Below are 12,924 nucleotides of genomic sequence, written 5' to 3'. Positions count from 1 at the left end.
ATGTTTATTTTGGGAAGAAATGAGGTCAACAGGAGTTTGGGTGCGATTTCGGCTCAAATGTACTTTAGCGCCCTGAACTTTTACCCGGCTGTTTTGCGCTCGATTTTCACGCTCACTTCTTCATTGACGTTCGAATCGATAGTTCGATGTTTTGGCATTACATTCACATCAACAATAAAACAGTACTGCTTGTTCATCATCGTCGTCCATCAACTCTCCACAACAGTAAATCCGTAACGCGCTTGTCGCCATCTTGTTGCAAGGGACGCGACTGGACACAACCCAACAGCGTTTCCGCGAAGAAAAAACCCAGACATGCGCAGTGACCCTACCATAGCTCAACCCTGTTCCTCGCGAAAACTCGCTCAACAATATTCGTTCCTAAACGCGCCGCGCGTCAACAATCTGGATGATCCGAGACGCGCCTCCGATCCACCTTCTATGTCTAAATACTCGGTACTCCAGACACAAAGAACATTGAGTGATGCGATGCTCCGTTCATTTTTCTTATTTCTAGATGACACTGTAAAACAAAAATCGATAAAGGGAGAACGAAAAAAGTATGTGTCCTCTAGCTCTCTAGTCCTTGCATTGTCCAGTCCTCAAGTTGCACACAAGGGAAGCTACTGTTTGCAATTTCCAAGTTGCGAATTGTTTGCCTGTGCAGGAAATATCTCTGCGCGTATTGAAATATGAATACTAAATATAGAAAGTATTATAAATATTCTCGTATTGCGGTTGTAAAAAGCGGAGAACCAGGGATTCACAATGTTTTCGGAGTTGTCAAGTTTACAAAAGTGCCATCTAAAACGCAAGGAACAGGTATTAATATCTTCTAATTTAAAAAGCTGGTTTCTGTCTGTCTGTCTGTGTGTTTCTATGATGACGATAGGCTCCGAAATGGCTGCACCGACTGAGACGGGAATTGCAGAGTATTATGTTCTTCGCCAATCGAGTCGGGTCTCGAGTCGTGTCATGACTCATAGCTAGGGTACTTTTGGAAAAGCAAATTTGTTGAAAGGATTCTTTAAAAACGGCAGAAAACAGTAGATATTATATCCTATGAGCCATCGCCGACCCTGCCAATCTTGGCTGTCGAAACTTTGTTTCATCGCTTCAACATTTCTTCCACATGTTTTTCATGTTCATCTTCTCTCTCTCTCTCTCTCTCTCTCTCTCTCTCTCTCTCTCTCTCTCTCTCTCTTGATTTGATTTGATTTGATTTGATCTCTCTGAGTCTCTCTATCTCTGCGGGCTAAGTTGTGATATTTGAATGCGCGCAGTGCGTGTGAACATATATATATATGGGTGTGTATGTGCGTGTGTGCGCCCGCGGGAGAGAAAGATTGTGTGTATGTGCTTAAGTGCCTGTATACGTGTGTGTGCACATGTGTGTGTGTGCTCTCTCTCTCTCTCTCTCTCTCTCTCTCTCTCTCTCTCTCTCTCTCTCCCTCTCTCTCCCTCTCTCTCTCCGACTTTCTTCTTCTGTGTGTTTGTAGGTGCGGGCATATAAGTCGCGTACAGACATAAAAAACGGGTACAGCTTTATATCTTGGGTGGGGACATAAATTGATAATCTTACTTTTGTATTGATTTTACCTAGATGTACATGTCTTTGTGGTATACCATGGTAAACGATGTGAATGACAGTATACTTACAGTTACACAAGTATTGGAAAGAAGTGATTGTGTCTATTAAGGGGGTTAATTGGTCCAGTTACGGTAACCCAGATATCTTTTCAAATTAACAAAAAATTTCGCATTTGACCGAATGACCTGACGGGAACTGACGAGTTGGTTACACTTACAGAGCCCCTAGGCTCGGTAACTGGCATGCCAGTTGCCAGTGGGTCTTGAAGCAGAATCTCCTCTTTTTACATTTAGTCAAGTTTTGACTGAATGTTTTAAACAAAGTGATGATGTCTATATATAATATATATATATGTAAGTCTTACATTAAACAAGAAAACTGTCTCTCATCACCACAAGAGGTTAAGGTTGAGGGTTGTATTTATGTGACCACACACCAGGAATACCTTAAAAATAAACGTCTGAGCGCTGAGTTACTCAAAATGAAAATGCCTGTGTTTTGAGTGGGAATCCCAGACTGTAATTCTCATTGTGACGCCTTCTTGCGCTAGTCCTCATCATCCGCAACCGACACTGAAAGCGCTGACATTCACGCACAAAACGTAGCGGCCAGCATTTGCTTGAAACCAGTAGGACTATGGTATTGCATTTCAGTGTGGAAGCTTTGGTCATTAGAAATCTAAAAATGTTAATTTTCCCGCAGTGGGGCACTGCAGTTATGAAATTAAAGGCCCCTCCTGTTTTTGGAACCGCAGGAGCTTTCTAGTTTGCTGTTAGGTAGATTTTTGGTTCCTCTTTCCTGTCATGCTCTCTTTTTCTTCATGAATTCTTTTCTTTTTTCTGCCTTCTTGCTCATTCACCTGTATTTTTTCCAAAAATCTCTTCTCTTGCCGCTTGTCTCGCGATTCATGTATAGTTTAATCTGTTAGTGTTCTGATGTAAGTCCAGCAGTAGATAGGTTAAGCCTATTTTAACATACTGGAAACTGGTAATCTTCCAGTAGGTATTAATTTAGTTTTACTAAAGCCTGCTGGGACACAAGTAATGGGTTAGTGCATTTGTAAACAGGAATCGCTTGACAAGTGGCCCCCTTCATCCCCCCTTCCTCGTCCTGATATGGCTCTGCGTAGTCGGCTGGACGTTAAGCAACAAATAAACAAACAAACAAATGTTAATTTAACAATCCCTCCAAAAATGACTTCATATAATTCTGTATTATTTTAAGATTCCCAAAACATAGATATGTTATGTTTGGATTAAAAACAACCTCAAAAAGTCCAAAAGAATACAGAAAAGCGCGCTTTCCTATTAAGTGTTGAATTCTACTGCGCTATACTGGCTTCAACAAGTTCAAGCAAATGCTGGCCGCTACGTTTTGCGTGTGAATGTCAGCGCTTTCAGTGTTGGTCACGGATGATCTTTTTGTGTGTGTGTGTGAAATGCAGTGCGTTCAGTATCATTCCGGGAATTTCACAGCTTGACTAAATGTATTAATTTTGCTTCACGCGACTTGTTTTTTTTGGCCTTCTTTGGAAGACAGTAGTATTAAGTGGGTTGAACTTGCAGTCTGGACTATGGGGGTTCGAGCTGAGCTGACAATGACAGTATTTATTGTGTTTGTTTGTTTTTTAATCTTTCAGAGCTCTGTCTTTTTGTCCTACTTAAAGAAGTTAAACCCTTTTTAGAAAAAAAAAATCTTCTTCTTCATCCCAAAGCTATTGTGTGGTTTATGACAGATTCAAGATCGCCATAAGAAAGCAAACAAGTTACTGATTAACCCCCCCCACCCCCAATTTATTTTTATTTTTAAAAACCTGCTTTTTCTGATTCTCTGTCCCCTTTTCCCTCCCAACTCTAGAACTTTGTTTTGACCCTTTAAAAAATCTTTTTATTAAAAGTACCAAATTTGATTTTGCAGACTTTGCTGAAAAGTTACTCTTCTCCGTCATCCAAGGGACACAGTTTGCGTAATTTCTGGCAAATAAAAGGCCTCATACGCCTGTGTAAATGAAAACAAACTTCAATCAATAAAAAAAAATGAATCGACCATCCGACCCTGAGTTTTTGACTTTGTCATCGGAAAGAAACGTTTTACTTTACTTTTTGAGGGGGGGGGGCTAAAGTGATTTTATTCCAAGTCAGTCATCACTGTCCGCAAAACAAGCAGCGTGGAATCACCAGTCCTGAAGCATGATGCAGCATTTATCCAGAAACTGCAGTTCCAAAACAATCATTAATGTGGGAACAACAGGGTTTAACCTGGAAGAAAAAGACAATGGGACATTTGTCCCCCTCAATCAAATTCTGATGGGACATTACATTGTCGAAGGCAAAAAGCGCAGGTTAGGCGTTCTGAAAATGCTTTTGTCGAAAGATGCAAAATAGTTCTATTTGGTGCCATATGATGATATGCGAATGTACCAGTATATCAGGTTAGTGTGTGTGTGTGCGTGCGTGAGAGAGAGAGAGAAAATAGAAGCAAGTTGTTCGACACTTTCGACGCTTTTGACGCCATCTCCTGTTGTTTCAATGCGAACATCACCTGAGGTTGATGGACGAGGTAGTAGAAAGAATATCTTTCCTTGACCGGGAAGTAACTTGACTTTTTTCTTTGGAGGCATTGCTTTTTTACGTGGGTCTGTGTTTCGAGCGATATCGCTTGTGTTGACAGTTTCCTCAACGCGCAAGCACAGATTGGTCCCGCACAGATAGTTCGTAGAATTGGTTGAATACTAATGAGTTACATTTTAAAAGCCAATCACAGCGCGTTTCACAAACTTGCAAGTTGCTCGGCTTGGCGCGCGTTTTTGCTTAGGTCTTTCCGAACACTGTACTCCTGTGAAAAGTGTGCATGGGGTGGCGCAGTGGTATGTAATCTCAGTGCGCCCTTTGACGCACTGAAGGGAATTCCAATGGGACGTTTTGAGATGTTATGTGCCAATGGCGCAAGGCGCACTAGTAAATGAAACCCTGGAACAAAGAAATGTTTTTTTGGTTACATAACTGCTTTTTGCATCAAACTGACACCTTGCCCAGCATACCACATTCTTGTTGAAATCCTGACAGTAGATTTTTACAGGGCTTCCCACCTGTAGGGTCCCGGGACCCCCAATTGTAATTTTCTGAGCGGAACTTTAGAGGGTTCCTTTGCCAGGAGAACTTTGGCAATTTTTGAAACCTTCACAAAAGCATCATGGATATATCGGTTAGATGCGCTCCTTGAATTTGCATCGATTTAGAATTGTCAGAAAATTCTCTCATCTTCAAAATACATCCAAGTGTAGGTTCTTGTCGATTCTGTATGGAAACAAGTAGACGATTACATCAGTACCGACGGTACGCATGATTACGCAAATTCCAGACTTTCTAGTACATGTTTTCGGCTTCTAGTGCTTGTATATGACGCAGTGACAGACAGTTTGGGGAGCCTTGTGGTTACTGCAGGGTATATCAATTATCATGGTACACTATTTTACAGACTTCAGCCAGGTGATCAGCATCACTGATGAGTCCCTGGCAGAGACTGACAGGCTAGTCATCAATCTGTTCTACAAGACCACTGACCAGTTCCCCCCTGTTGCCGTAGGGGATGTTATTCGCTTCCACAGGCTTCAGGTAAACAAAACTTTAAAAAACACCTGTTTTCTTTAAACATGATGTCATCATTTTGGTTGTGCAACAAAATGCACAATAACCCACAAGGAGACGAATTTTTAGAATCCAATTCCGGGCCGCAAAGCAGCGTCACAGTATTTCGAGATAACACATCAAACTTGTCTGTGGCGTAGCTTCTTGACGCTTTTCTTCCAGTCTGAAAATGTACAGAGCTGCGATCATATGTGTGAGTTCAGTAAGTGTTGAGCATATTTTATTTAAAAAAAAGTTTTATGACTTTTTGTTGCGAGATAAGTTACAAATTGACCATGAGTCGCCGCGGTAATTATCAACATTGATTGGGTCTTTGAGAGTGAATGCTTACAATCATTGTCCTCGGAAACCATATTCAAAGCCTCGATGGATCCACACGTCAAATAATCAGCCTGATTGGCTTTTACTTTGACAATCCACGTTTCACCTCAAAACCAAAAGCTCAAACCCATTCATCACCGCGATTTATTGCATGGGGAACATGACTTTTATTCCCCGGCTGGTTATGAATAAAAACTGTGAAAATGATGACAAAGGCAATTATCTTATGAGCGTGACGACATGCATCTGCTAAGATCTTGGACACCTTCATCGTTTATAGAGCCTATTGCACCGCAGAAGAGCTAGAAATACTCGCAAGATGCATGAAACAGCCTGTCCACAGGACTCTTGTAGTCGATGTACCGATAAGAGCGTGAATACGGAAAAGAGCACGCCTGTGACTTAGCACTCAGATTTAGGCATGTCTGTTGCCTGAAAATGTTGCCAGTCCAGGTCGGACGAACTGGGTTTTTAAAGATTACTAGTTTGACTTCTGTTTTAGTTGAGAGAGCCGGCACAACGAGTGCACACACTCACACACCAAATGTTTGTCCTGTTGATCAAGAGAGAAATAGAACAGCAAATGGAAGGACACAGATAACAGTGGACGATTACGTTCCCAGAATATGACGAAAATATTTAAAAACAATCTCCTCAAAAGTTTCAACGATGAAGTATGGAAAGTTTAGTGAGTTCAAATGTTCACCCACTCCGGGGGGCTTCTTCAGGGGGATATATGGAGGATGATTAGATGGTACAGGAAAGTGAGTGGTGTGACGTATTACATGTACAATATTATTTATACATAATACATACACTCTTCAAAAAAAGTTAAGGATCGGTTGAAAAAACGGATCTAATTATAAAAAATTGCCAAAAAATTAAACATTGACATAATAATTAAAAGATTCATGACTGTTTGAATTAACAAATGAACAATGAGTCTTGACCTAGAATTTTGTTTGGCAGGCAGAGTTATTTCCCTTTGTGGGACTTCTCAAAAGCTTCTGCATTTTGGAAGAAAAAGGGTGTTTTTTATAGCCCTATGAAATTTGCGGAACGCATGCCAGGGCAAAAGGTTGTGATGCACGTGCTACAACAGGGTCCTGGCTATGAACATCGCTCACCAGCTTGTGTTTAAAGGTTGACACGCTGACACAATTATGCACAGTAGTAACATGCCCCCACGAAGAAAACTGAGCGATTTGGATAGAGGAAGGGCAATAGGATGGCTACAAGACGGTGTTGCTGCCAGGCAAGTGGCCCAGAGGCTTGCAGTGGCTCCCTCTGTCATCATCAGACTAAAACAGAGATTCCACGCAACTGGAAGAGTGCAGGAGCGACAACGTTCTGGTCGGCCCAGAGTCACCACACAAAGACAGGATCGCTTCATTCAGAGGCAGGCCATGCAACAAAGAATGGCTATGGCAAACAACATTAGGCAACGCCTACAAGCTACCACCAACACTGTTGTTAGTGGTCAGACGATCCGAAACCGCTTACACAACTTTGGCTTGCGTGCAAGGCGTCCAGTCCGAGGAACAACCCTGACTGCTAATCACCGAGCAGCTCGCCGAGCCTGGTGCACTCAACATGTGAGGTGGCAACGTCAGCAGTGGGCTCAGGTGTTGTTTACAGATGAGTCCCGCTTTTGCTGATGGTCGCATCCGAGTGTGGAGGCGTCGCGGAGAGCGCTTCGCAGAAGGCGCTGTTCTGGAACGACAGCGTTTTGGCGGAGGCTCTGTGATGGTCTGGGGAGGGATCAGCACACGTCTAAGGACACCTCTGTACCATGTAGTGGGCAACTTGACCGGTGTCCGCTACCAGAATGAGATCCTGCAACCCCTGGTCGTTCCAGCCCTCCAAGTGATCGGCCCTCGTGCGATTCTTCAGGATGACAACGCACCTCCCCATCGCTCTGCAGCTGTAAACACCTTCATCCAGCAGGCCAGGGTCAACAGGATGCTGTGGCCAGCCAACAGCCCGGACCTGAACCCCATAGAACACATGTGGGACAAGCTTTGTCGTCGGGTACAGCAACATCACCCTCCTCCTGCCAATCCGGGTCAACTGCTGCAATGGCTCCAGCAGGAGTGGAATGGAGTTTCCAGAGCATTCATATGCAACCTGATCCACTCCATGCGCCAACGATGTGTTGAATGCCTGGCACACAACGGAGGGCACACGCGTTATTGATACTGATTCACATTGTTGTGAATTCCATTTTCGAGGGTTGTCACGTTTGACACACTCTAGCTAAATTGTCGCTGCCGCGTTCGATCTTTGCTTTGTTTGTCATTACTCCTTGGTTGTTCAATTATATAATTTTAAAAAAATGAAAGAATTCGGTCTTGTCTGTTTTGTGTGGCGTGCTTGTAAAAAAGTGATCCTTAACTTTTTTTGAAGAGTGTACATGTGTGTTTTGTTTTTGTATTCAGACTTCCATGTTTTTTGTTCTTGTTGCTTTTGGTTTCAAAGTGTTCTTTTGTTTCTCAATTTAGGTTATTTCTAGGTATATGTGTGTTTTAATTTTATGATACAGTACTCTGGAGTATATAATCATATGGGCAACTCCCAAAAGGTGCCCAAGACGGCAAGAGGACACTGAATTTTCATTTTGGGTTTCTCAATATGTCTTGTATTTTTGTTATGTTAAATGATTGAACTGTTTAAATTTTTCATTTGAAAGACTGCAGGTTGTCGACATAATGAGAAATTAGTGTTTGATGTGTTGCTTGTAAAACTGTTTCTCGTGACGCACAACATTTTCAGTGCTAGAATTTAGTTCATTTAAATTAAAAACCAAGATTAGATTACATATTCTTACTCCGAATCACATATAGCATTGACACAGTCTGAGATGCTAGGTTCTGAAAACGCTTACCCGTCTAACATTTTTAAAGGGAAGCAACCCCATCACCAAAAAAGGCTAAAAATAGCCCTGGTAATGAGCAGGTACTCTGTGATTTACCTCCCATTGGTATGAGCTACGTCACTACCTCTATCACCACGTGGCTACAATCATACAACTTTTCAGCTTCTTGAGGGAAGGTTGTCTGAATTTTGCGCTCCCGTGGCTGACTCTGGTGTTGGTTGACACCTGCCGGCCACGTTACCTGTCTTTCCAGCTTGCTGGCTCCTGTAGTTGGTGAGCTCGTTCCTTTTGTCGTTTGTTTGACTGGAATTTTTTGCTTGTTGTTTCTGAAGTTCTGTCCATTTTGGACTTGTGTTTTTCAGTAGCTGTTTTGTCTTGTCGCCATTTTTGTTGTTGTCAACTTGGCTGACGTAGATAGAAGTTTTATTAAGCTGTTGCTTGCCAGCTTTTGTGGTTGGCGAGCTTGGTTTATTTCGTCGTTTGTCGACGAGAACTGTTGTTTATTTGCTGAATTTTCTGTCCGTTCGGATTTGTGTATTTCAGTATTTTTGTGTTGTCGCCATTTTTGTTGTTGGTCAGCTCGTCTGACTTAGATTAAAGTGGTGTTGAGCCATTGCTTGCCGGCTTTTGCGGTTGGCGAGCTTGGTTATTTCGTCGTTGTTGATGGTAACTGTTGATTAGTGCTTATTTTTCTGTCCTTTTGGACTTGCGTGTTCAGTAATTTTTTGCGTTGGACGCCATTTTGTTTGTCAGTCAGCATGGCTGACTCGGATAAGAGGCGGGGAAAAGCCGACGTTAAGGGCAAGATTAAGCCTAAGTCGTCTTCCTCTTCTTCCAAACCACCTGTTATTGTTGTTGTTTCGGATGAGGCTCGCAATACTCTGTTAACGGTGCCTATTTCTGCTCCTAGCACTAGTGCTTGTTCGCAGCCGGACACTTTTTGTTTCTGCCTCTCCCTCTCTGTCGGCATCGGAGCATGGTGCTCTGGTGTCTTCTCTGCTGAAATCCTTAGTTCCAGAGATTCGGAGCATGGTTAAGGAGGAGTTGCAGCGTTCCACGCCGTCCAGCAGCGTCGCGCTTCCGCCGGCCGTGGGGGATGTCCGGTCTTTGGCTTCCGTGACCGCATCTTTGGATTCCGGTTCCAGGGAGCTGTTTCCGGTCTTGTCGGTTTCTGCCTCCGCGGGGGGCACTACCGGTAAGTTGAACTGGTCCAACAGCAATCGTAATGCTACCGGACGCTCCCTTTTGGGAGACAGTTCTTTGGGGCAAGGTCACTACTTGCATTCTCCTGTTCTGTCTTCACCGATGATCCCCTCCGAGGGCTCGGTTGTAGCAGAGCAGTAGCGGCAGCTGTTTCCGGCTGCTGCGTTTCCGGTTCCCACCGGAAGCATAGGTCCTCCACCACATGTACGCTCCGACGTCTGTGCTGGGGTTGACCGAAGACTGGCCTCCGGGCTTTATGGCTTCCGGCCTCAGTCTACGCAGCCCTCGTTTCCGCATTGTGCGGCTTCGGCGGTTGTATTTCCGTCTTCGGACGGATACGCTGTCCCTCTTCCTGGCAATTCCGGACGGATGCCAGAGAGGGAGCAACAGCGTCCGGCTTTCGTGCACTCTGTGCCTCAGCCGGGGCAGTCGTTGCTTCACCCGTCGGGTGTGGTGACTTCTGCCCATACAGTTCCGGTGGCTTCGGATGGTCACTCGACTTACCCTTTTTCTCATGTCAGTCAAGGGGTAAGTCAGGATGATTTCAGGGTTCACGGGTTTCCGGTTTCCGGTTATTCCGTACATCCTTCCGCTACTGGGGACTGTGTACTTCGGTTGACTATTCCGACGTTCAGTCGGTTGTCAGTGAAGAGACATGGTCGGGATTTCCGTCAAGGCTCAAGTCTGTACTTGAAGCTGCGGCGGAGGTGACTTCCCGTTACTTTCCTGAGGGTGCATCAGCTTTGTTGGCTTCCGGTTCGGTTGCTCCTTTAGCGATGTCCGACTTTCGTTCCGTGAAGAAGGAGGATTCCTGCTTCCGGTTCAAAGAGTCTCCCTCAGGTCTTACCATCTACCTCAGTCTACGCAGCCCTCGTTTCCGCATTGTGCGGCTTCGTCGGTTGCATTTCCGGCTTCGTCCGGATACACTGTTCCTCTTCCTTGTCTTTCCGTACAGATGTCGGTGAGGGAGGATCAGCGGCCGGCCTTCGGGCGTTCAGATTCTCCTCGGCCGGGGCAGTCGTCACTTCACCCTTCGGGTGGGGTGGCTTCCGTCCATTCAGTTCCATCGGCGTCGGACGTTCACTCGGCTTTTTCTTACTCTCACACCAGTCAGGGTATAAGTCAAGATGATGTCCTGGTACGCGGGTTTCCGGTTATCCCGTGCATCGTTTCCGCCACTGGTGACTGTGACTTCGGTCCTTGTCTTTCGCTCGTCCACTCTGACGTTCAGTCTGTGGCTGGCGAACAGACATATTCGGGATTTCCGTCAAAGCTCAGGTTGCTCTTGAAGCTGCGGCGGAAGTTTTTCCCTTTATTTTCCGGAAGGTGCATCAGCTGTTTTGGCTTCCTCTTTGGTTGCCTCTTCTACGATGTCGGACTTCCGTTCCGCGAAGGAGGAGGATTCCTGCTTCCGGTTCGAAGAGTCCCCTTCTGTGGCATACCACCTTTAGCAGGTTTTGGCGAAGCCATCTCATGCCTGAAGTGGTATTCCTTCGGTTCCTGTTCCTCTTCTTGTTCCTCAAGGCAAGTTGAGGAACAGGCTCAGCAGCCTTAGCTGGCTACGGCTACATAGGCTTCTGCTTGCATTCGTCCTTTGCTCTCCCGCGGTCACCTTTACTGGTTATGCAGGAATTGCTTCCTCTGCTGGTAAAACAGATTATGAGAGACTCGGTTGTGTCAGTACCAGAACACATCCTTGTCTCTTCAGAGGAGATAGGACGTCAGTTTTTTGACTCACATGCGAAGCAAAAGTGAATCTATGTACTCACCCGAGTCGTCCGTCCGTCCGTCCGTCCGTCCGTCCGTCCGTCCGGAAAACTTTAACGTTGGATATTTCTTGGACACTATTAAGTCTATCAACACCTGATGTGGCCTGATGGTGTATGGTTACAAGATCTCAAAAAACATGTGCGGCAACTTGACCTCACTTCAAGTTCAAGGTCACAGGGGCCGTAATTGTTGTCTTAAAAACGACCATTTTTCACATTTTCGCATTTTTTTCTGAAGTTATCGAGAATGGCAACCTTAGCTATGTATGCTATACAGGGCAATGTAAGCCCTATCTTTGGACACCAGTTTGGTTGACCTTGCTTCAAGGTCAAGGTCGCAAGGGTCCTTTAAAGTTGGATTGTATACATATTTTGAAGTGACCTTGACCCTGAACTATGGAAGATAACTGTTTCAAACTTAAAAATTATGTGGGGCACATGTTATGCTTTCATCATGAGACACATTTGGTCACATATGATCAAGGTCAAGGTCACTTTGACCCTTATGAAATGTGACCAAAATAAGGTAGTGAACCACTAAAAGTGACCATATCTCATGGTAGAAAGAGCCAATAAGCACCATTGTACTTCCTATGTCTTGAATTAACAGCTTTGTGTTGCATGACCTTGGATGTATTTTGGTAGGAAAAATGTGTAAAGCAGTTCTTAGTGTATGATGTCATTGCTAGGTTTAGTTATTTGACCTTGACCCTGAAGGTCAAGGTCATGTAAAGGTCAAGGTCAAGCATGTGAGTCGTATGGGCTTTGCCCTTCTTGTTGGAACTTGCATCTCTTTGGAGACGATCATCAGAATTTTTTTCGGCCTATGACCGATTAGCTTGTTCTGTTCACATTCAGTGTAGATCAGTTTGCTGATGACGTCTTCACTCTTCGTTCAGCCTTGGCAAATGGGGTGAACGAAGAGCAGATGCTACTATCCTCTCTTCACTATGCTCATGCGGTTTGGTGTCGGAGGGTTTTGTTCTCGCACTAGCAGTTCTCGGATCAGGACGAGGAATTCCTTGAGAGCTTCTCCGGTGGTAGAGGGATCTCCTTTTGATCATTTGGCGCTTGACGCTGGTCAATAGGAGATCCAGTCGAACAGAGGACATCAGTTCTCCGACTTCTCTCTACAAGGGTTGAAACAGAGCAAGCCTACTCTATAGAAGCAGGCCCAGTCCTCTGCTCAACCCAGACTGGCAGCCTAAGGGCAAGCTCGTCTTGGTTTTCGTGGTTCGAGAAAAGATCTGCTTCGGGAAGGGGGAGGGACTTGGCTGATGGCAAGCCCCACCTTCAATGAAGTGCTCTCGATCTCACCCCACCTTCCGCCCTTTACTTTAGTGATGGCGGGAGGTCCCCTCCTGGGCACTTTCGCATTGGATGGTCTCTATACGCAGCCAATGAATTGTGGGACTGTGAGGTCGGGCGACTTCGATCAATCTGACGGGTGCATATTTTTTATTTTTATGCATTAGTTTGAGTTTAACACAGCGAACTAGGTCCACCAGCTCGAGCAGC

General features: G+C 44.8%; 1 protein-coding gene across 1 annotated transcript in view; it reads left to right on the top strand.

Moving 5' to 3' along the window:
- The window catches only part of LOC138964092 (protection of telomeres protein 1-like), a 77,240-nt gene that overhangs the window by 155 nt on the left and 64,161 nt on the right, over positions 1 to 12,924 (top strand). Inside the window, exon 2 of the mRNA XM_070335980.1 lies at positions 5,069 to 5,205. The gene's annotated coding sequence lies outside the window, so the exon portion shown is untranslated. The remainder of the gene's footprint in view (positions 1 to 5,068; positions 5,206 to 12,924) is intronic.

Source organism: Littorina saxatilis, linkage group LG4, assembly GCF_037325665.1.
Source record: "Littorina saxatilis isolate snail1 linkage group LG4, US_GU_Lsax_2.0, whole genome shotgun sequence".
Taxonomy (NCBI): domain Eukaryota; kingdom Metazoa; phylum Mollusca; class Gastropoda; order Littorinimorpha; family Littorinidae; genus Littorina; species Littorina saxatilis.
The sequence above is the reverse complement of the archived record's forward strand: the minus strand, read 5'-3'. Positions and strand labels throughout refer to the sequence as shown.